The sequence below is a fragment of the Amia ocellicauda genome, chromosome 1, assembly GCF_036373705.1.
Source record: "Amia ocellicauda isolate fAmiCal2 chromosome 1, fAmiCal2.hap1, whole genome shotgun sequence".
Classification (NCBI taxonomy): domain Eukaryota; kingdom Metazoa; phylum Chordata; class Actinopteri; order Amiiformes; family Amiidae; genus Amia; species Amia ocellicauda.
Window position 1 is genome coordinate 28,118,872 of NC_089850.1, and position 21,037 is coordinate 28,139,908.

The 21,037-nt window shown below is 41.5% G+C and overlaps 1 protein-coding gene and 1 non-coding gene across 6 annotated transcripts in view; both read left to right on the plus strand.

The window, feature by feature from the left end:
* Positions 1-12,261: 12,261 nt before the first annotated feature.
* On the plus strand, positions 12,262-12,344 carry trnal-uaa (transfer RNA leucine (anticodon UAA)). The gene has a single exon. It is a non-coding gene; the product is annotated as a tRNA-Leu (tRNA).
* Positions 12,345-18,645: 6,301 nt separating this feature from the next.
* The window catches only part of utrn (utrophin), a 218,384-nt gene continuing 215,992 nt past the window's right edge, over positions 18,646-21,037 (plus strand). For all 5 annotated transcript variants that reach the window (XM_066700727.1, XM_066700779.1, XM_066700771.1 and 2 more), the window contains exon 1: positions 18,646-19,087. The gene's annotated coding sequence lies outside the window, so the exon portion shown is untranslated. The remainder of the gene's footprint in view (positions 19,088-21,037) is intronic.

Genomic DNA, 21,037 nt, shown 5'->3' on the forward strand with positions numbered 1-21,037 from the left:
ATACACAGTATGATTTACTGTCGCATAACCACAATAACACCAGTAATAGTGATCACGCAACACATGCGCAGTAAAGGTCCAGATTCAGGCAGATTGAGCACAGCCGGGTCTATAGCGGCGCATTAACATCTGCTGGACAGACGTTTCTCCTGTAACTGTCGCGTCTCGATTCTGCTTACCGGTACAGCATGTGTTAATACAAAATAGTTATAATAATAATAATAATAATAATAATAATAATAATAATACTGTTGTACCACTTCACCATCTACTGCAACTTTCTGCATATGTTTGCATTGCTTTCCACTGTATTACAATGCAAACAAACTTTATTATTCTTTAATTGTATACAAATGATATCAGTCTAAATTAGCAGGGGTGGGGGGAGCGATGGCTATTGTCGGGGTGCTTGCAGAGCGGCGATGAGAGCGGGGCGGACCGTGTGCGCATGTGCATTAAAGCATCTCTTGGTTGTGTGTTATTGTGTGTCGGGTCTCATGTCCGTCTGTGTTGCTGATGCTCATTTCTTGCCGCATCCGACACGTGTGGAAAAACCGGGGAGAACGCAAAGCGTCCTAATGACGAAAAATACTGCCGTAAAGATTGCGATTTGCGACACCACGTTATAAACGATAGAGCATAATCTGACACGATAGACGTTTTTCTATCGTCATACGATATATATCGACAACCCTACTATATATATAGTTTGTTCGACTATCCTCTGCTGGATTGTGAAGGAAGGGCTCTCTAATGTTATATTTGGCACTATTTTGTAGGGACTTTCTTTTAAACTATTATTGTTATATCGCTGTTTTCATGACATGCTTTAAACTTACCATTACTATGCGTACATTCACAATTATAGGCACTTTCTAATACTATAAATAAAGGATGGATATGGTCTGACAAACTGTATGATTACGATCTGCTTATATTGACTTATGCATTTAAAAGACCGCTATCTACCAGTATACATTCAAAAGATTAAGCATTTCAAGTTATATTAAACACATGCATGCAATGTTGAGCTCTATTAACACAAAGCGCAATGGGATAATAGGGATTAATAGCTGGTTGACAAAGGCTCGGAGAGTCGTCTGCAATTTTAAACAGCACCGCGCTCACATGTGCGCTAATAATCAGTACTGAAGTCCCGTATATACGAGGTTAATGTGCTGTTATTATTATTATTAGTTACCTAAGTGGAATACTATTAATATATAAAGCAGTTAATGTCATTTGGTATGTAAGTAGTAGCAGTGAATAAATATTAGTATATAAAACAGTATTATACTGATATAATACAGTATTGTATGGGGATATCGTATGGTAAAAGCTCCTTTAAAGCAGGTAAAATCATAGAACATATATTATATTATAATATAGGGAATTAACTGAGACATGTGGGCTTTTTCTAACCAAGTCTGGTAGCGCAGTTAACTAGACTGAATAATAAGTAATTATAAATAATAATATGGAATAATAACATGACAAATAATCCGTATTAAAGCCCCGTATACACATATTGAATGTAGTATAATTATTATTAGTAGTAGCAGTGGTATAAGTATTATAATTATACAGTATTTAATACAGAAATCAATAATACAGCAGTGACCGCAGTGCAAATCACAGTGCAGCGCGCAGGCGCAGAGTATACCAGAGACAGGAGGAATCGAATGATGGGAATCGAGACCGCTGATTGGCTACTGACTGGGCCGTTATTTGCATATTCAACGCTGATTGGCTGCCGGTCTGATCGATCAGTTCTCAGTAAATATCGATCCAGCCGCACAAACAGCTCCGGCAGCCCGAGCGGCATCACAGAGAGGCTCTGCGTGGATCTGCAGTCCGTACGACGGGAACCAGCAGGAGTAGCGTCCGGACGGAGAAGAAAACACACGCGGGCTAATACTGTATCGATCGCAACAACAGGAACGGCAGCAAACCTCGCGGCTGTCCCTGTGTGCCTGCGATGCTGCGGTCTTTGCTTCGATTTAGTTTTTGTTTACGAGTTTTGGCTGTTTTGTCGTGAGGGCGGGATTTACAGGGAGGCGTGGATCACGGGTCTCCATTGGTCCAGCAGGTTTGAGTGACGGGTCTTCCTACCCAATCAGTGAGCAGGTGGCCGCTCTGGTGATTCTGTGTGGGATGGTGTCGACTGGCTCGGGTTCAGTAGTGATGCAGTTCGATTCTTTTCAGTGAATCGATTCATTTGATTCAGTTCAGTTCGGTGACTCGATTAATTTGATTCAGTTCAGTTCGGTGACTCGATTCATTTGATTCAGTTCAGTTCGGTGACTCGATTCATTTGATTCAGTTCAGTTCGGTGACTCGATTCATTTGATTCAGTTCAGTTCGGTGACTCGATTCATTTGATTCAGTTCAGTTCGGTGAATCGATTCATTTGATTCAGTTCAGTTCGGTGAATCGATTCATTTGATTCAGTTCAGTTCGGTGACTCGATTCATTTCGTTCACTGATTCAGTGACTCGCACCAATGCAGCCCGAATCAGGATGGGATACAGACACTTGAACCACAAAAGCGAGGAAAATACTATATTTGACTGTTACAGTTACAGTTCAATACAGTTGAGACAAATATATATTTAAAATCCCGGAGATAATATCAGTTTGAAGCATTAACATTATTTAGCCAACACGATTAATCTAATTAAATTAATATATTGATTGGACAAGGGCGTCTGCAAATAAATATTATTATTAATAATAATAATAATATCGTTACATAAATGTCTTGCAAAATGTTTTACGTGTATAAAACATTACAAAAACAGACCTCATAGCGATTTATTAAATATTTTGTTTTGTTCGGCAGTTACCCAATGAATACGGACTGTAATACACACACATTATGTACAGTAAATATTGCATAAACGTCTAATCTCATGTTCTGACAGTAGTCTATACTCGGTCTGGATGATGTAACTGACGCCATTTTGGCTCATACATATTGCTTTCTTATGCACTAAGCAAGAGGGAATTTGGAACCAACATGGCGCACACGGTCTTCAGCTTCACAGCTCTCAGCGACTCGCCAGGACGAACGAATCCGCCGCACTGAGTCAGAGTCGCTGATCGGGAGTCGACGGCGGCTCTGCGGCTCCTGAGCGCCGCAGCTCACAGCGAATCAAAAGAGCCGATTCAATGCGTCACGGATCTGAGTCCCATCGGCCACCGCAGTGATTCGTTCATCAAGAAAATCACTAGTTTCTACAGCAGCTTTCTTTTGTCCAAAAAATTGTTTAGTCAGAAATGCCTCCCAAGAAATAAGAAAGTATACTTCAGTCAATGGTATGTATGAAATTAAACTGTATGTTTGAAATATATGAAGTTATATCACATATTTAAAATGTAAATCTACCACCTCCTGGTCCACATGCTTCTGTCTTCTGTCTTCCCTCACTGTCCTCGCCTACCATCCTCCTGGGTGACTTTTATATCCTCCTCTCTAACCCCTCCTCAGTAAGCCACTGGAGAGGACCGCCATGTCTTCGGAGGCGGTCTTCTTTTCAGACCACAGGCTCCTGACGACAGAGGTGCTCATCCCGAGCACACGGGAGTCGGGGCCTGGGGTCTGGAAGCTCAACACCTCCCTGCTCGATGACCCTCGTGTTATTAAGACCTTTAGCAGACGCCTCGAGGAGTGGAGGACCCTGAAGGACCTTTTTGATTCTCCCATAGAGTGGTGGGAGATGGTGAAGAAAAGAACCAAGGGCTACTTCATTCAGCTGGGGAAACGGAAAGCTCGTGAGAGGCGGGCGAGATATTCCCATCTAAACGCCCGCCTCCAGCGCCTGAGTCTTTTACAGCTCAGAGGCTTCGACCTAGCTGAGGAGGTGGCCCGGGTCAAACTGAGTCTCTCCGCCCTCTATCGGGAGGAGCAAGAGAAGATCAAGGTCCTTTCCAGGGTCCGCATCATGGAGGACGATGAGAAATGCAGCCGCTTCTTCTTCAAGAAAACGAAGGAGAGGCGGCCTGCAATGTCCTCCATGATCGACTCCTCGGGGCAAGAGGTGGAGGGCAGAGAGGCTGTTGAGACAGTGGTGCGGGATTTCTACAGGGAGTTGTACGACCAGAAGGTGGTGGATCAAAATCTGATCCATCACTTTCTGTCCCTGTTGGAGTCCCGCAATGAGGGGGACGAGGAGGAGGAGGAGGATCCAGAGATCACCACCACTGAACTCTCCCAGGTGATAAAGAGTCTTAACTCTGGAAGGACACCAGGTCCCGACGGGATCCCTGCTGAGTTCTATAAGATCTTTTGGGAGGTGCTTAAAGAAGATCTGGCCCAGGTCTTGGGGTCGATGTACAGAGAGGGCAGATTGGCCCCTTCTATGAAGAAGAGTATCCTCTCCCTTCTTCACAAGAAGGGAGACCAAAAAGATCTGAGGAACTGGCGGCCAGTCAGCCTCCTGTGCACCGACTACAAGATACTGGCCAAAGCACTGACGCTCCGGCTGCAGCGGCCACTCCCTCAAGTCGTGGGTCCCGACCAGGTCTGTGGTGCCCGGGGGAGATCAGCGGCCGACAACGCCATGCTGCTCAGGGATGTCGTGGCCTACTCGAACGAGAGAGGGCTTCCCCTGGTCCTAATCAGCTTGGACCAGGAGAAAGCCTTCGACAGAGTGGGCCACGAATACCTGCAGCTCGTCATGGAGAGGATGGGTCTCGCTCTTGGCCTGAGGAAGTGGGTTAAGATCATCTACAGCGGCCTAAGCAGCAGGGTCCTTGTGAACCGCCACCTGACCGAACCATTTCCGGTCAGGTCGGGGGTCCGGCAGGGTTGTCCCCTGTCGGCCCTGCTGTACGTCCTCTGCTTGGAGCCGTTCATGCAGGCGATCCGCCGGGACGTCCGGGTGACAGGTTTCCATCTCCCGGGTTCCGGCGGAGAGCAACTGAAGGCCCTGGCCTATATGGACGACGTGGCCGTGGTTTGCACGGACGCTCCGTCCGTGGCCAGGGTCGAGGAACTGCTGGACGGCTTCTGCAGGGCGACGGGGGCCGCTGTCAACAAGGCCAAGAGCGAGGTCTACCTCTCCAGGGCATGACCTGTCGGCCGGGGCCCGCCGACCGTGTTCCCTGTGAAGCCGTCTATCAAGGTTCTGGGGATCACGATCGACGGGACCAACACGGGCACCCGGAGCTGGGAGGAGGCCATAGCGAAGGTCCAAAGGAAGATCCACGGCTGGAGCACAAGGACCTTGACGATGGCTGGTAAGGTGCTGGTCGTAAAGGCCATCCTCTTCCCGATACTCCTCTACGTAGGAATGATCTTCCCCCCAGACAAGGTCATCGCAAAATTAGTGACCCGAATTATATTCCGGTTTGTCTGGGGGAGCAAAATGGAGAGGCTGAAAAGAGTGCAGATGGTGAAGGGTACCCTGGATGGAGGCAGGGGGGTCCCGGACGTTGTGCGGCTGATAAAGGCGCAGGGGCTGGCCTATGTGGTCAAGAACATCCAGGCTGCTGGCAAGAAAGTGAGTTTCATGAACCGCTTTTATTTTGCCAGCAGCCTGAGACCATTCGGCCTCTGCGCCATGGATAACACCAGGCCGCACTCGTGGGATCCCCCGCCGTTCTACAGGGCGCTCCGAGCCTTTGCGCTCGAAGTAGGCCTCCATAAAGTCGTGCTGGCCTCCTGGGATTATAAGACCATCTGTAGCCAGATGAGATCTACCCAGGAGACCAGCCGGATAGAAGATTTCCCTCCCGAAACCTGCCGGTTTATCTGGGCTAACGCTACGCACGTTTGCCTCATGAATACGCAGAAAGATGTCTCCTGGATGGCTGTGAGTCGGTGTCTCCCCACCCGAGTGTTCATGCACAGAAGGGGCATAGCTCCTTATGACACCTGCCCCTATAAGGGTTGCCTGGGGAAGGAGACGGAGGCTCACATCTTTAGTGAGTGCCCCTCCGCCCACAGGGTCTGGCTCCTGTTTTCTCCGTTCCTCCACAGGTTTGCCGTTCCTGCGCGGGCGACCGCCCAGCAGATCCTGTACGGTCCGGCCAGGGGAATATCAACATCTACCCTGAGGTGCTGGTGGCGTGTCGTCTGCGCAGTGAAGCAGGCACTGTGGGAGGGACGGAACATCTGTCTGTTCAACAAGCAGGAGCTGGACCCGATCGTCATCGCGCGGAGGGGCATGGTGTTCGTAAGAGACTTTGTCAATCTGGAGGTCCATCAGAGGGGCAAGGAGGAAGCCTATAAGAACTGGCACATACAAGATCTGGGGGAGCTCAGGATCCCATGATGGGACCCACCTCCGGGGACGGTCAGTTCCCCCTGCTGGAGCCCGAGTCCAAGATCTTTTAAAGATTTTATGGATGATTGTTTTTAAAAAAAAGATTTTAAAAATGAATCTTAATTGTTTTTAAAGATTTAGTTGCTTTTAAACCACATTGTTTAGGGTTTTTTGGTTTAGTTTTGTTATATTCTTTTGTCAAATACATTGACCGTTTTGGATTTAATTTTAAATGCATTGGACCTTTTTTGTTTGTTTTTTATTTTTACCTTTTTAATTGTTTCTTTATTTTGTCCAATGCATTTTCAGTTATTTTCAATGTATTTGACTTTTATGTTGGTGAGCAGTTTTTGCTTTTATCACGTTTGTTTTGTTGTTTTGGGCACGTTTATTTTGAAGTTAATTGTTTTATTGTTTGTTAAAAATCACAAAGATTTTAATTTTTTTTTAAGTGATTTTAAGGATTGATTTTTTAAAGATTTTAATCATGAGTATTAAAAAATTTTGAATTGTTTTTATTCATGTAAAATGTAAAATACTACATCAAATAAACAGTATTTCTTCCCCTCCTCCACTCGTTTAACTTCTCTCTCTCCCCATCTCCCTCAACTCACAGGGCAGACTGCCAGCTATATCTCATCTTCTCTAGAGGCTGCTCCCCTTCTACACTCTCCATGACACCCCTGGACATCTCAGACCACCTTTTCATCTCCTTCTCCCTTTCCCTCCACTCCCTCTGTCACCTTCCACCATAATCTCCACTCCGTCTCACCCTCCACCCTAGCCTCCACTGCTCTCACTCTCTTACCTTCCATTGACTGTTTTTCCCATCTGTCTGTCAACTGTGCTACCTCCTCTTTGTTTTCTTCCCTCACCTCCTCCCTTGACTCTCTCTGTCCTCTCGCGTCTCGTCCTGTCCGTCCCTCCCCTCTACAGCCTTGGATCTCTTCTGTCTGCCGCTCAGCACGATTCAGTCTGCGCACTGCTGAACAGAAGTGGAAGAGGTCCAAACCCAGCTGCCCTCAAAGTCTACCGCTCTCTACTGTCTACATTCTCCTCCTCACTCACCTCAGCCAAGAAGTCTTACTTCCAATCACTCTTTGAGTCCACTGTCAACAACCCCCGCAAACTCTTCTCCACCTTCTCCTCCCTCTTTGTCCCCCCCTCCTCCTTTTGCCTCCTTCTTCTCCTCCAAGATCACAGACCCCCCTCCTCTCCCATCCTGCCCAAGTCTCCCACTGATCAAGCTTCCTTTTCTTCATTCTCACCTCTCTCAGACTTTGATCTTTCCTCTCTCCTCCTATGTCACAAACCTACAACATGCGCCCTGGACCCACTCGCCTCCTCAAAGTGACTGTTCCTAATCTACTCTCCTTCATCTCCTCCCTCCTCAACTCCTCACTCCTCTCTGGCTGTTTCCCCTCCTCTGTCTCTGTGACCCTACCCCAATGGTACTGTCAATGTAACTTTTTTCATGGTACCAGAGCAGGGTTAAACAAGCTGCTGTCATCCCACTACCCAAAAAACCAACCCTTGACCCCTCCTCTCCTCAGAACTACCGCCCTGTCTCCCTACTCCCCTTCCTCTCAAAGACTCTGGAGCGGGCGGTCCACCGTCAGCTATCTGACTTTCTTTCCCATCACTCACTTCTAGATCCTCTGCAATCCAGCTTCCGCACTCCACTGAGACGGCTCTCCCAGCAGTTGCACTGATCAGCTCTTACAATCTAGGATGTAAGACCTTATATATTGTTACTGTATATCTGGCATACACTTTGAATTTGTAAAATGTATTTTGCCTTGTACTACACTTTATTGCACTTTGTATTGCTCTTATATGTTGTAAGTTGCCCTGGACAAGGGTGTCTGCTAATAAATAAATAATAATAATAATAAATGTAAAGCAGTTTTTTGTTTATTTAGTGAAAAGCCTTTTTTCAGAGGATTTCATCACTGCCACAGAAGCTCTGCCTCCAGTGATATATACCTGTACCAGAACAATTATTTACCAGGTTATCAAACACTTGAATTTTTAGTGTTTTCAGAAGTTTATCTTTTAATAAGAGAAAGAAGAGGTCATTAAATAAAATTGAATGTGATACTGGAACTTATTTTGTGAAAGTATTTTTGATGTCAATGTCTCATGACAGTGAGACATTGAAATATTTGTCATGGTCAACTGAAAGACAAGTTTATGGCCATTTTGTATGTTCTTATTCTTATATATTTTCCCCCCAAAAGATACACAGTTACAGCAGAGAAGAGAAGGTGAAAAATAGGGCCACCAAATAATATGCCCACCAAGTCCCTGGTGGTATACCTCAGATAAGTAAGCACTTAAGAGCACTTAAGAAGAAGATAGAAGAGCAAGTCCGCATTAGTCCTGGCCCAAAAAACATAATAACCTCTCTCTGCTCCAAACTAACTGTGGGAAAACTAGCAAATGTTCACAGCAGTGTCTGAAAATATTAGTACTATAACATGATGCTGTATAATTTATTCAAAATCAATATAATTTATATAATAATTACATCCATAAGTTTGAGTAACTTTGTATTTTATATCTCATTTATCTATACTATATTTATGTCTGTTCCAATTTATTTTCTAAAACCATGTGTAAGCACACATTTTGCTGTATTTATCACAAAATAAATTTGTATACAAATGTAATGGCATACTTGAATATGAAATATTATTTGTTATATACGACTATACTAATTTTGTCTTTAGAGGAAGCCTATGATTTACAATATGATTATGGAATACCCAATTACACCTTGCCTCTCAGTAATGGTGTTTGTAAAATGAACTAATTACTTGTTAATCAGCAATAAATAAACATAGGCACACATTTTATGTTTCTTATTAGATAGTATAGTGATTCCCAATCCTCATTCCTAGAGTACATTGTGTGTCTTTGTTTTTGTTTAAGTGAAATCTACACTAATTGATTCCATAATTTAGAGGTTTTCATTCATTGTCAGCCTTGGAAATTGTTCAAATAATTAACTGACACTGAAAACCAGCAGTATTAAACCAAGAACTGAGCAGTTCTCAATTGTAGGGACACCATCAGAAATGCAACAGGACAAATAAAACATCAAAGGACTTCAATGTTGCAACTCATGGTGTGGGCTTTGAAGTGCTGAATATGTATAGTTCTACTCTTGAAATATGTGCTGATGCCCAGATTGAAAAACTGAACAATGTGTAATATGGAGTCAATATAATTTCATTTTAAAACAGTTGGAAAAAATTAAAATATGCAAATGCAAAATATTTGTATGTCCTGTTTCACAGCCATTAATATTATTTTGTAGAAGAACGATGCTATACAAAATGTACAATAAATGTAAGTAATAAAGTCACTTTACAAAGTTAATATACAGTTTATTGTGTTTAATTTATAATTTCCATGTTAACAGTAATACAGGAATCCATTGGGTTGCCCAAAATGCATGAGTCAGATTGACTACTATATATAATTTTTACTTATTTACTATTTTATATATGAACATTATATATACATAACTTCCATTTTGTCTTTAAGTGATGATAGCACAATGAATGGTGCACATAAAACCAAACACTTGTCTGCTAGTTAATGATGACAAATATATAATATTGCATTGTAATAAATGTAATAATAACAAAATAATTTATGTCAGTATAAAATAATATAAACATTTGGTAAACAAGAACTCTCCTGCAACAGGACTAACTACACCTATATACATAATCTTAAGAACAGATTTTTTGAGGAACATGTCTTATAAAAAGGTAAACAGTAAGTACTGATTTTTACATCTAAACAAACAAATCCGATTAAATTTCATTGTGGTTTATTATTTGAAACAGACATTCAATAGTATGCTGTACATTCATGACTGTCACACTACAGAGAAACCTTACTCCAGGTGAAGTTATAGTGTAAATTTAGGTTGTTGATTCATTCTACAAATGAGATCCAGGAATGTTCTATTATGTCTCTGAAAGGGAATAAAAAGTGATACAATTGAGTAGCTGACATATCTAATTCTCTATCAAACCACTCAGAAAGAATATTTACAGGGCTTAAATGTTTCGTTTCCTTACAAATGGAAAGGAGTGATCAAAAATAGAATATTGATGAGAATATACACAATTGGCGGTCTAAACCTACTATGCAATAGTCCAGTCTGAAAGTCCTCTACCCAACAAAAATAAAACAGCCACCACTATATACCAGCCTGCCAGGCACATCATCAGCCCTATATATACCAGCCTGCCAGGCACATCATCAGCCCTATATATACCAGCCTGCCAGGCACATCATCAGCCCTATATATACCAGCCTGCCAGGCGGATCATCACACAATATATACCAGCCTGCCAGGCACATCATCAGCCCTATATATACCAGCCTGCCAGGCACATCATCAGCCCTATATATACCAGCCTGCCAGGCACATCATCAGCCCTATATATACCAGCCTGCCAGGCGGATCATCACACAATATATACCAGCCTGCCAGGCACATCATCAGCCCTATATATACCAGCCTGCCAGGCACATCATCAGCCCTATATATACCAGCCTGCCAGGCACATCATCAGCCCTATATATACCAGCCTGCCAGGCGGATCATCACACTATATATACCAGCCTGCCAGGCGGATCGACACCATTATATACCAGCGTGCCAGGCAGACCAGCATCATTATATACCAGCGTGCCAGGCACATCATCACCATAGTCTTGCCGCGGTTTTCAATTTGAAAATGCAGTGTCGAAAAAACCAAAACAAGTCGTAGATACCTTGCAGGCGTGTTGTGCGTGTGACGTATCCGGGAGGCGGGGTTTGTGAGCGGCCAGTTCAAGGCTAATTTGTCCCCCGAGCGTTCAATACACGCAGACAGAGGCGGAGAACTAATCCCGCCTACTATGATCTGATTGGCTGCAGCCTGGGGTCAAACTGGGTCAAATACACGTCGCTCACTGGCGATTGGCCACAGTCTGAACCAAAACAGGAAGTCGTGTCTTACTCAAATACGTGTAGAGACTCGTATACAAGAATAGGGCTCATACGCCAGTAAAGAACACAATGTATCGAATAAACGATAAGTTTTGCACATGACTGGAAATGTAATAGTTTAATAATACATACAAAGTTCATTGGTTTACATAGTAACAGTACACATGGATTGAATGTGTTTGGTTTAGCGCTAGCAAATAAAAGTTCCCATTCAAACTGCACGGAGACACACAGGCCCAGACGCAGCTCCGCGCCGGTTACATCCCGCACTCCGTTTCACTGTAGCGTCGTAATCGGCAGCTCCGCGGCTTAGATTTATGTATTGGTTGTATACTTAAGCTTTTTCTGGATTTAATTTGTCATGGATTTCTTACTGGCTATACTGTAGTTTCCAGTAGGTAATCACAAAGCTGTACAGCTGCCGTGTATTGTAACATGTTGCTTCCGTATATGCAACAAAGATCAACATTACTGTATCCGAGCGCTTTTGAATACATGTTTCAGAACAGAACAGGAAATAATAACTTTATAATGATTTAGCTAATGACAATGTATTTTCACATACCGTATCCTATAGAAAACGCGTGCTGGTGCTTATGTCTGTCAGTGTCATTGGAGGAGGCTGCATTCGTGAAAATAGATCAATATGATTTTATTATTATTATTATTACTACTAATAATAATCTTTCCAAAGATACCGGTAATTATGTTGGTGTAAAGAGTCGATATATTGTGAACTCGCTAAATAAACACAAAGCACTTCAACAAAACTGTGGAAGTAAAGAAAAACACACGTGCTGGTGATTTTTTTAAATTAATATACGCTATATTTATATTTACTGAAAACAAGAAAGCTGCGTAACCCGGGACTATGGGAGGTCGGCTGCTATTTGAAAGCCGGCGAGTATTGGACGTTGAATGCTATGTAACTAACCATTAATGAGATATGTGTGCTGGCGGCGCAGGCTCTCAGGCACCAGGATGGCCGAGTGGTTAAGGCGTTGGACTTAAGATCCAATGGACGAATGTCCGCGTGGGTTCGAACCCCACTCCTGGTAAAACACCATTTTATTTCCATTTAATTCTGTATTATCATTCACGTGTTTTTACAAAACTATTTTTAATTCATTTAAATTATATGTGCATCAATCCATATCCTATCCCGATTAGCGCCCACTGGACTATGCTAACCAGGAAGTGAAGTTTAAGTTTCAGTTGTAGGATGATTCACATACTGAGAATGTTGTTTTCTTTCTGTTTGTTTTTTTAAATGTTGACGTTCCTTGAATAATTCTTTCAACAATTTCTCAATATATTCACACTACAGAAAATAGTATTCTACATTATTTTGTTTTTCTAAATTATAGGCGTAGGCCTATCTGTGTGTCTCCTCCTTTCTTCCGCTGTCGGTACTGCAGTGGATTAATGGGATGACAACTGAACAGCCACAGCAAAAGAGATGGCGCTCGTTGCTTTATTATTATTATTTTTTTTTTAGTTTAACAAACTCAAGTCTAATTTAGTTATTAATCCTGAAACAATTGATCTTTAATTTATTATTATAAACTATTTGAAAAGAAACTGATTTCTAAATAATTCTCGAAGCCAACTAGTATGTTTTGAAAGTAGAATCCAATGTTTTATTCAGAATATTATTTGTTTCACGAACCATTATCATGGGTTTGCAGCAGTACTTTTTTTCCCTAAAGGGAAAAAAAACATTTTACAATAGCCAATTCACAGGTACATGCCAATTGTTTTAAGCACACTTCAGAGATGCCCACAAGGTAGAGAGCAACAATTCAGAACATAATATAAATATATGAAATAAGTTACATTCAAGAAAACCATTGTCCATTTATGATTAATTAATTAATTCATCAATTCATTCATTCATTTATTTATTTATTTATTTATTTTTGTCATTCATGCGTTCATATAATTGCCTCTATAATTGTCAGACATACCTTCATTAAGTCAAAGGGAACTGTTAATTTTCAGCTGAATATCCACAACAATTAGGCATTTTATTCACAATATGTTTTTTGAATATGCTTGCAATGATTTACTGTGCAGACCCCCTCGCCCTTTCACATTTGCTATACCAGGAGTGGGGAAATGAACCAACATATGTGTTAGTCAGATTTCTATTAGTTGATCAGATTTGTTTTAGTTCCTCTGGTATTTAAATGTTAAATCCAAAATATATGATGTAAAAGTGCAAGGGTCCTAATATATTTCAAATATATTTTAAAGGAACACACTGTTCTAACAACTCAACTAAACTAAGTCTAATCTTTTATTACATTGAAGTCTGAAGGTAACAAATACTGTCCCCTTCCAAACAAGTATCTCTGACATGACAAATACTGCTGTTTCCCAGACACTTAATTCTGCTTAGCCAGAAGCTATGCTGGGTAAGAGAGCTGAGGCAGGACCTCCCATTGGGAACATTAAAAGACACACTATGTGGGTGGATTGATGAACGCCATGAAGGCTGTTAGCCTCATATGATACATCTCAGCCCAACTGAGCTCCCAGCCAGGCCTTAACCCCTGAGTTTTCATCACATTTCCCATATGAATATCCATCCATTCTGGCTCATTTGGACTCATTTGTAACTCTATATCTGCTCATATTCCCTGCTCTGCCCTCATAGATAATCCAATGAGAAACCTCCCCCTTTTCTTGAATTCAATTTTCCCATTTACATCTCAGTTACACCAACCTTTCAGATTTATATTTTAAAAATCAAATACAATATGCAGATACATATTTAAAAAAAAAGCACAAATTCCATTATATTCAATGTTACATGTGTGTTCTTAAGGTTTGTCTTAAAAATTGTTATATATATATATATATATATATATATATATATATATATATATATATATAGAGAGAGAGAGAGAGAGAGAGAGAGAGAGAGAGAGAGAGAGAGAGAGAGATAAACAGATAAAGTTAAAAATTACAAACATGGTTAAGTGTTGTAGCTTTGTTCACCAGCTGGTGGTGCAAGAGTGCTTTTGAGGAGGATGAAGGACTTTTGGAGGAGTATAGCAGAAAGGAAAGGCTTTTAGAAAAATACATTTACTGTAACAGAAACATGATAAAGAAAAACTAACTTACATATAACAAGTTAGCACAAGCCATCTGTATCTCATACACCTGAAGGTAGAAGGGTGACAGTTTTGTCAGGCTCGATGTAGTAAGGCCGAGTCATTTGGATGCTGCTCCCTGGCTCCTTTCGGAGGCTGCCAGTGAATGAAAGTTTAAACCATGTTGTAATACCTGGGATAGCACCTAATGGATTCCGAAAACTATAAATACTCCTAAAGTGAATACTCTTCTGTCTGGCACAAGAAAGGCTCAACTACTCAAACAATGTTCTTTGAGAAATTAAAGCATTTCAACACCAAAATGTCTCTTCTTCCATTTTCTCATGTTATTACATCGATATTCAAAATACGTAGATAACTCAGATTGACTATGAAACACAGTGATGTTTTGGATCTCATTTAAGGCAGGCACATTTTAGGAAACGCATATTCTCCACAAGGTGTTCCCTCAGAAATACTTATCCTCATTCCTGTTCAATTTCAATTTGATCTCCTGTCATCCCACAAGGATTTCTTCTCTCTTACAATGGGACCTGTGTTGTGAAAGCACAAAGCACAGACGAATGTGAAGAATATTTAAGGTCTTTAAATGCACTTTCACTAAGAGGAATGATATAATATTAATAATGTTTGTTTGATATTCATTGGTGGTAATGTGTAACATTGCATGACACATAGGTGAAAGCTGGGAAAATGAATAAGATGGAGGAAATTAGTAATGTAGAGTGAATTTAATGAGAATCTATGAAAATACAATCTCATTTTTAAAAACTAAAACCAGTGGTGTGTTAATAAAAAGAATATTAACATTTCCAGTGTAAAATGTCTGGATGGACTATTCACTCCATTGGGAATGAAATAGACTGATCACTTGCCCAGAGGAAAATTGAGCCCAGAGTATTATATAGAAGATGAAAACAAAATCAGGTAGATTGATTGTATGGTCTGCAGGATATATTTCTTTGGCTCGTCAGGATGTTGGGTGAGAGAAAAATGTTCCTTTACCAAGTGGAGCAAATTGTAGTCCTCCAGGTAAGAGGGGCTATTGATGGTTTCCCTCAGAATTGAGGGTGCATGAATCTCACAATCGGGCAATTGTACCAGTAGCAGCTCCCCTTCAGTAGTGCCTGTTGTGAAAGTCTAGCAGAGCACGGCATGTTTTTGACGATGCCTTGGCAGCAGTGTTCGTAGGGCAGCTAAGGCACAAGCTGATATTCCAATCCTTTGACAAATGTTCCCATCTCAGCTTACCTGAGCTGTCATCCGACTCCTGATCGTGCACATAGCAGAGCACTAATTTGTGGAAAGAAAACCCGCTTTTTGTATTGTATGAAAACCCCCCACACAAAGCGCAGTGTCAACTGAGAGCGTGGAGAAAATATCCCAGCCTTTCACTGAGAGATCCACATTTCATCTATCTGGAAATTAATGAACGTTAGATTATATTTCACTCTTAGCATCGTGACATTTTATTTCAATCCCATAAATTGTTTACCTTTTGCAAGTGAAGGAGTTTGACATGTATATTCATATAGAATGTCATATAATACTTATGTTAACAAAATGTATCCCAGATGTGATGTGTAGCTATCACCTTTTCTGTTTATTATTTCCATGGTCCCTGTTCATTTAGCTCAATGTGTCTTTTTGTAATGTGACACTAAAGCCAGGCATTGTCTTACCTAAATCTTTTGTCAAAAATTGTATCTCAATTTAAAAAAACAAGTTTCAAGTTGCCTAATATAGCATTTCAAAAACTTATATACTTTATACTTGTATAAACTTATACTGAAAAACTCCAAAAAGCACCATAAAGCAACACAAGTAGAACAGAACAATATATTAGCACATTTCCTCCTTAAAATGTAGTTTTTCTACCCTTCTTCATAGATTACATATTTTTCTTAATAGCTTAATATATTTCCTCTTTCTTATTTCTCAAAATTTTGTTTGGTTTCTTAGTGTGACAAATTTTCCTTTTAAAAAAATAAGAGACATTTTCAACAGGTGTTTATAGGATTTTGTTTTTTCAAAATTGTAAACCATATGGGTGTTCAATATTCCACTTACATCCTGAGAGGATGTACCAATAAAAGCAATCTCTGATTTGCTGCGAAATCAAACAAACTGAAATGTGTAAAATAAAACCGGCCTCCTTGCAGCAATCTGAAAATACCTTGATAAACGTTTCTTCGCTTAGTAAATGATGGGTTATAGTAAAGCCACATGAATTTTAATGTAACGCAGATCCAAAGGGCTTTTCCAAGGAAACGTTTTTGACCATGTTTCTATGTTAGTTTTTTTTTTTTTTTTCATTTTTCATTTCTGGGCCTGTCATTGGAAAAGACCATGCACTTCTTTTAGAGGAACTGATATTTAATTACACAAGGCAACCACAAGGAGACTCTTTACGACCATGTCTGACATGAATGTGATTAATGTGATTCGGGAGCCCATTTGCAAAGTCTTTTATTATTTATTTTGGTTCCCCACAATTACAATAAAAAGGATCAAAGGTTACCCCAACACTCTTGGTGTAAGAAGAGTGAGAGAGGGTGATAGAATCAGGGGAAATTGAGACAGAGATATAAACAGGAGAGAGGAGGAAGAGATCCAGAGTGGGTGGAAAAAGTTGAGTCTGAGGTCCTGCAAGTGTATGCAGCAGGGGATGACAGTTACATAATTGATGGGAAGGAAAGAAAGATCTGAACAACATCAGCATGTAAGAGAATCCACTTGGTAAAATAAGAGAAACCACAGAGCAAGGGTAGAGAGAGGAAAGAAGGGGTTCAAACACTAATCCTTGAGGATACATCTGTAGAGAGAGGGAATGGAGAAGAGACAGCCACAGTGTAAACCTGGAAGGGACAGTCACAGAGGCAGATAGCAAACCAGGCAAGAGCTGTGTCTAAATCCAAAGGTCAGAGAGAGGCAAGGAGCATTGTTTGATCAACTGTGTTGAAAGCTGCTGAAAGGGCAAGAAGATTAAATACAGAGGTGAGACAAAGCGCACAGGGAGCAAGTGGGCAGTTAGTGACAGAGAACAGAGCCCTTTCTGTGGTGTGTGCGATGGAAAGCAGACTGCAGAGGGTTTTACAAAGTGACACATTTCTCTGTTCGGATGTGATTAACTGAGAGAATTAAATTAAATCTGAATAACAAATGGCAATTCAAACAGGCAACATGTTACAACAGTTCAAAATAGGTACTGTGCTGAATTATTTATGTATATTGCAGATAGTGGGAGAAATATTGATTTCAGAATGACTATAGTTCCCATGGCTACCACCATATACACTATATATACAAGTTAAAAGTGATTAAATTGGCATTTCAGTTGTACATATATATATGTATCAGCCATAACATTATGACCACTGACAGGTGAAGTGAATAACACTGATAATCTCGTTATCATGGCACCTGTCAGTGGCAGCAAGTGAACATTTTGTCCTTAAAGTTGATGTGTTAGAAGCAGGAAAAATGGGCAAGTGTAAGGATCTGAGTGACTTTGACAAGGGCCAAATTGTGATGGCTAGACGACTGGGTCAGAGCATCTCCAAAACGGTCTGCAGTGGTCAGTATCTATCAAAAGTGGTCCAAGGAAGGAAAAGCGGTGAACCAGCGACAGGGTCATGGGCGGCCAAAGCTCATTGATGCACGTGGGGAGCGAAGGCTGGCCCGTGTGGTCTGATCCAACAGACGAGCTACTGTAGCTCAAATTGCTGAAAAAGTTCATGCTGGTTCTGATAGAAAGGTGTCAGAACACACAGTGCATCGCAGTTTGTTGCGTATGGGGCTGCGTAGCCGCAGACCAGTCAGGGTGCCCATGCTGACCCCTGTCCACTGCCGAAAGTGCCTACAATGGGCACGTGAGCATCAGAACTGGACCACGGAGCAATGGAAGAAGGTGGCCTGGTCTGATGAATCACGAGTTCAACATCTTGGCCCCATCTCGCAACTTACAGGACTTAAAGGATCTGCTGCTAACGTCTTGGTGCCAGATACCACAGCACACCTTCAGAGGTCTAGTGGAGTCCACGCCTCGACGGGTCAGGGCTGTTTGGCGGCAAAAGCATGACCAACACAATATCAGGCAGGTGGTCAACTGTTGTGTGTGATGGCTGCGTGTATAAACGTGTGGCTCTGCCCGGCGCTGCCTGTCCTGCGTGGATCAGCCTGCCTCCGCGGGAGCGCGCCGCGCGGCCGGGCTCAGCGGGAGCGCGGTGACGTGACGGCCGCGCCATGTTCCCGAGCGGCGGCGCGCTGCGGGTGCCAGGACGGACACACGGGAGCGAAGTTGGAGCGAAGTTGCAGAAAGCAGCAGCTTCCCCGAAAACACTGTGAAAACACCGGCGACACACTGGGATATAAAGGTGTGACAACAGAATCCTTTGCAAATCACCAGCAGAGCACTTTCCATTGATTTTTGGGGAGTTGTTTTCTGTCTGTGGGAACAACAGGCGGATATTTGCATTGTGTGAGTGTGCGTGGAGAGGAACCGGGCTGTGTTGTTGTTGCATCCCCACATTTTTTCTCCGCCAGCATGTCTTAAGATAAGGTAAACGGCTTGTTTTGAAGAAGGACCTGTTATACACAAAGTTCAGTCAGTTTTGAATTTGTTTCCAACATCTTGAAGTCGGTGCCCTGGACTGCAGCAGGACTGGTCTGCCAAGCAGAAGGTGAGTCCCGGATCACTGGTCGATTTGTATTGGAAACAGTCACACCGAGAAAGAGACGTGCTTTTGAAATAATAATAACAGAAAGTCTATTTGTCTACTTAATTATTGGTGTAAAAGTGATGTAAGTGAGAAAGAGATCTGGTTGCAACTTGAAACTCTGAAGGTAGCGAAGTGACTCAGTGGTACCGCGGTGGTAACGCACGTAATAATTATTATTAATAATTAAACCTCACAACTCAGTGCAGATCTGTCACAACGACGCTACCACATACAGCTGAGATTCATGGTGTAAACTAACCCATTTTCCCTTGCACACTTTGGGATGTGAAGATACACCAGTGTGCCTGGCAGATATATTGATGTATCTGTTGCAGAAAGAGAGAAACTCCCCAACAAAATGAAGGATTCAAATGATATTGGGGAAGTGACCTGGAAAACAGCAGCTAGAGAGTTTAAAGGAAAAGTCAGGAAAGTCCAGCAAGCTCAGAGAAAGCAGCCAACATCTTGGCAAACACAAGCTCTTTGGTCCTGTGAAAGTTTGATCCACATGGGTTTGGGCATATGAGACATTCCTGCCTTATTTCCAGTAGTGTGGCAACATTATTAATGCACCTAAACACAAATGCATATCGTTGTGAGAGTCAGTAATTCAGTAGTTACAGAGAGTAGCTGTTTAACCTCTTCATTAAAACGTCTTGAAGGGGTTCCAGACCTTTTTTACGGAACTGAAATTGAAAATGTTGGTGTGCTTTGCATTGAACTGTAAACTTGTGTGCTGTGACATATAAATAACTAGGACCATTTTTCTCAGACGGCGTTTTTAGACGATTTTTAGTTTGACACTCACATGGACAGATTCATGGCAATGTTGTCGCCACTCCCCGTGAAAAATGCTGTACGTGGAGCTGAAGTTAAACCCTTGAAATACTACTGATACAACCATTTTCTAAAGCAATGCATGCTTTATTACACGAACAAGGCAAACATAAATGCAGGTATCTGCGCTTGTATTGCAAGAATGGTCTATATTGTGCAATTTTAAATATAACTTGTCAGACGAGTTCATTCACTTTAGTATTCTTTTTTACTTTACTTTATTCCCCATTTAACAAGTATTGACTTTAATATGTTTAAACCTCAGCCTTAATAGAACTGTACGATATTTAAATGAATGCACACCTAATTTTAACAACCAAAACACTTATGGGACCAAAAGCACATAGTGATGCTTACCCAACTTGCCCACTTATCCACCACATATATGGCAATACTGCTTTAATGTGCCACAGTCTAGTTCCTGGTTTTATTTGCTGGGAATGCATCACAGTGCAACGGTTTATGTTAATGAAAATAACCACAACCTTTCTGCCCCAAGCTAAACTTAATATTTAATCTATATGATACGTTGGGATCATTTCTTATGTCCTTGGATTTTAACATTTATTGAATGCATACATTATAGACAGTTCACTGAAATCTATTAGATGTTGCCATATTTCAGTATGAACGCAGGAGACTTTCACAACACTGTTCACAGTATGCCAGGAAAAATCTGAAAAAACAAATAAAGTTTAAGCAAGTAAAAAAAGTTGCAGGGAAATCCCCTATTACTAACAAAAAAGTAATTGCAAGGCTGAGTGCGGTATATCAGTCTGTGCTGTCTTTCATTTTTCATGTCCCCAGCTTTCCATACTGATCTGTTCCTAGAGCTGGAATGTGTTCATGTCTGTGCCACTGGGATTGACAGCCAGTGTGTTTGGTTTTCTTTACATATAAAACATCACTCTTCTAGATTGTCATTAAAGAGGTATACAGTTATAACTAGATGTGGACAGCTTACCTATACCCCCTGAATTGTGCCACCTGCTTCGTTTCACACAAGGCCACAGTGCTTGGTCAGATAAATAAATATTACATTTTTAGTGATATAAAAACCTTAAGGGTAATATT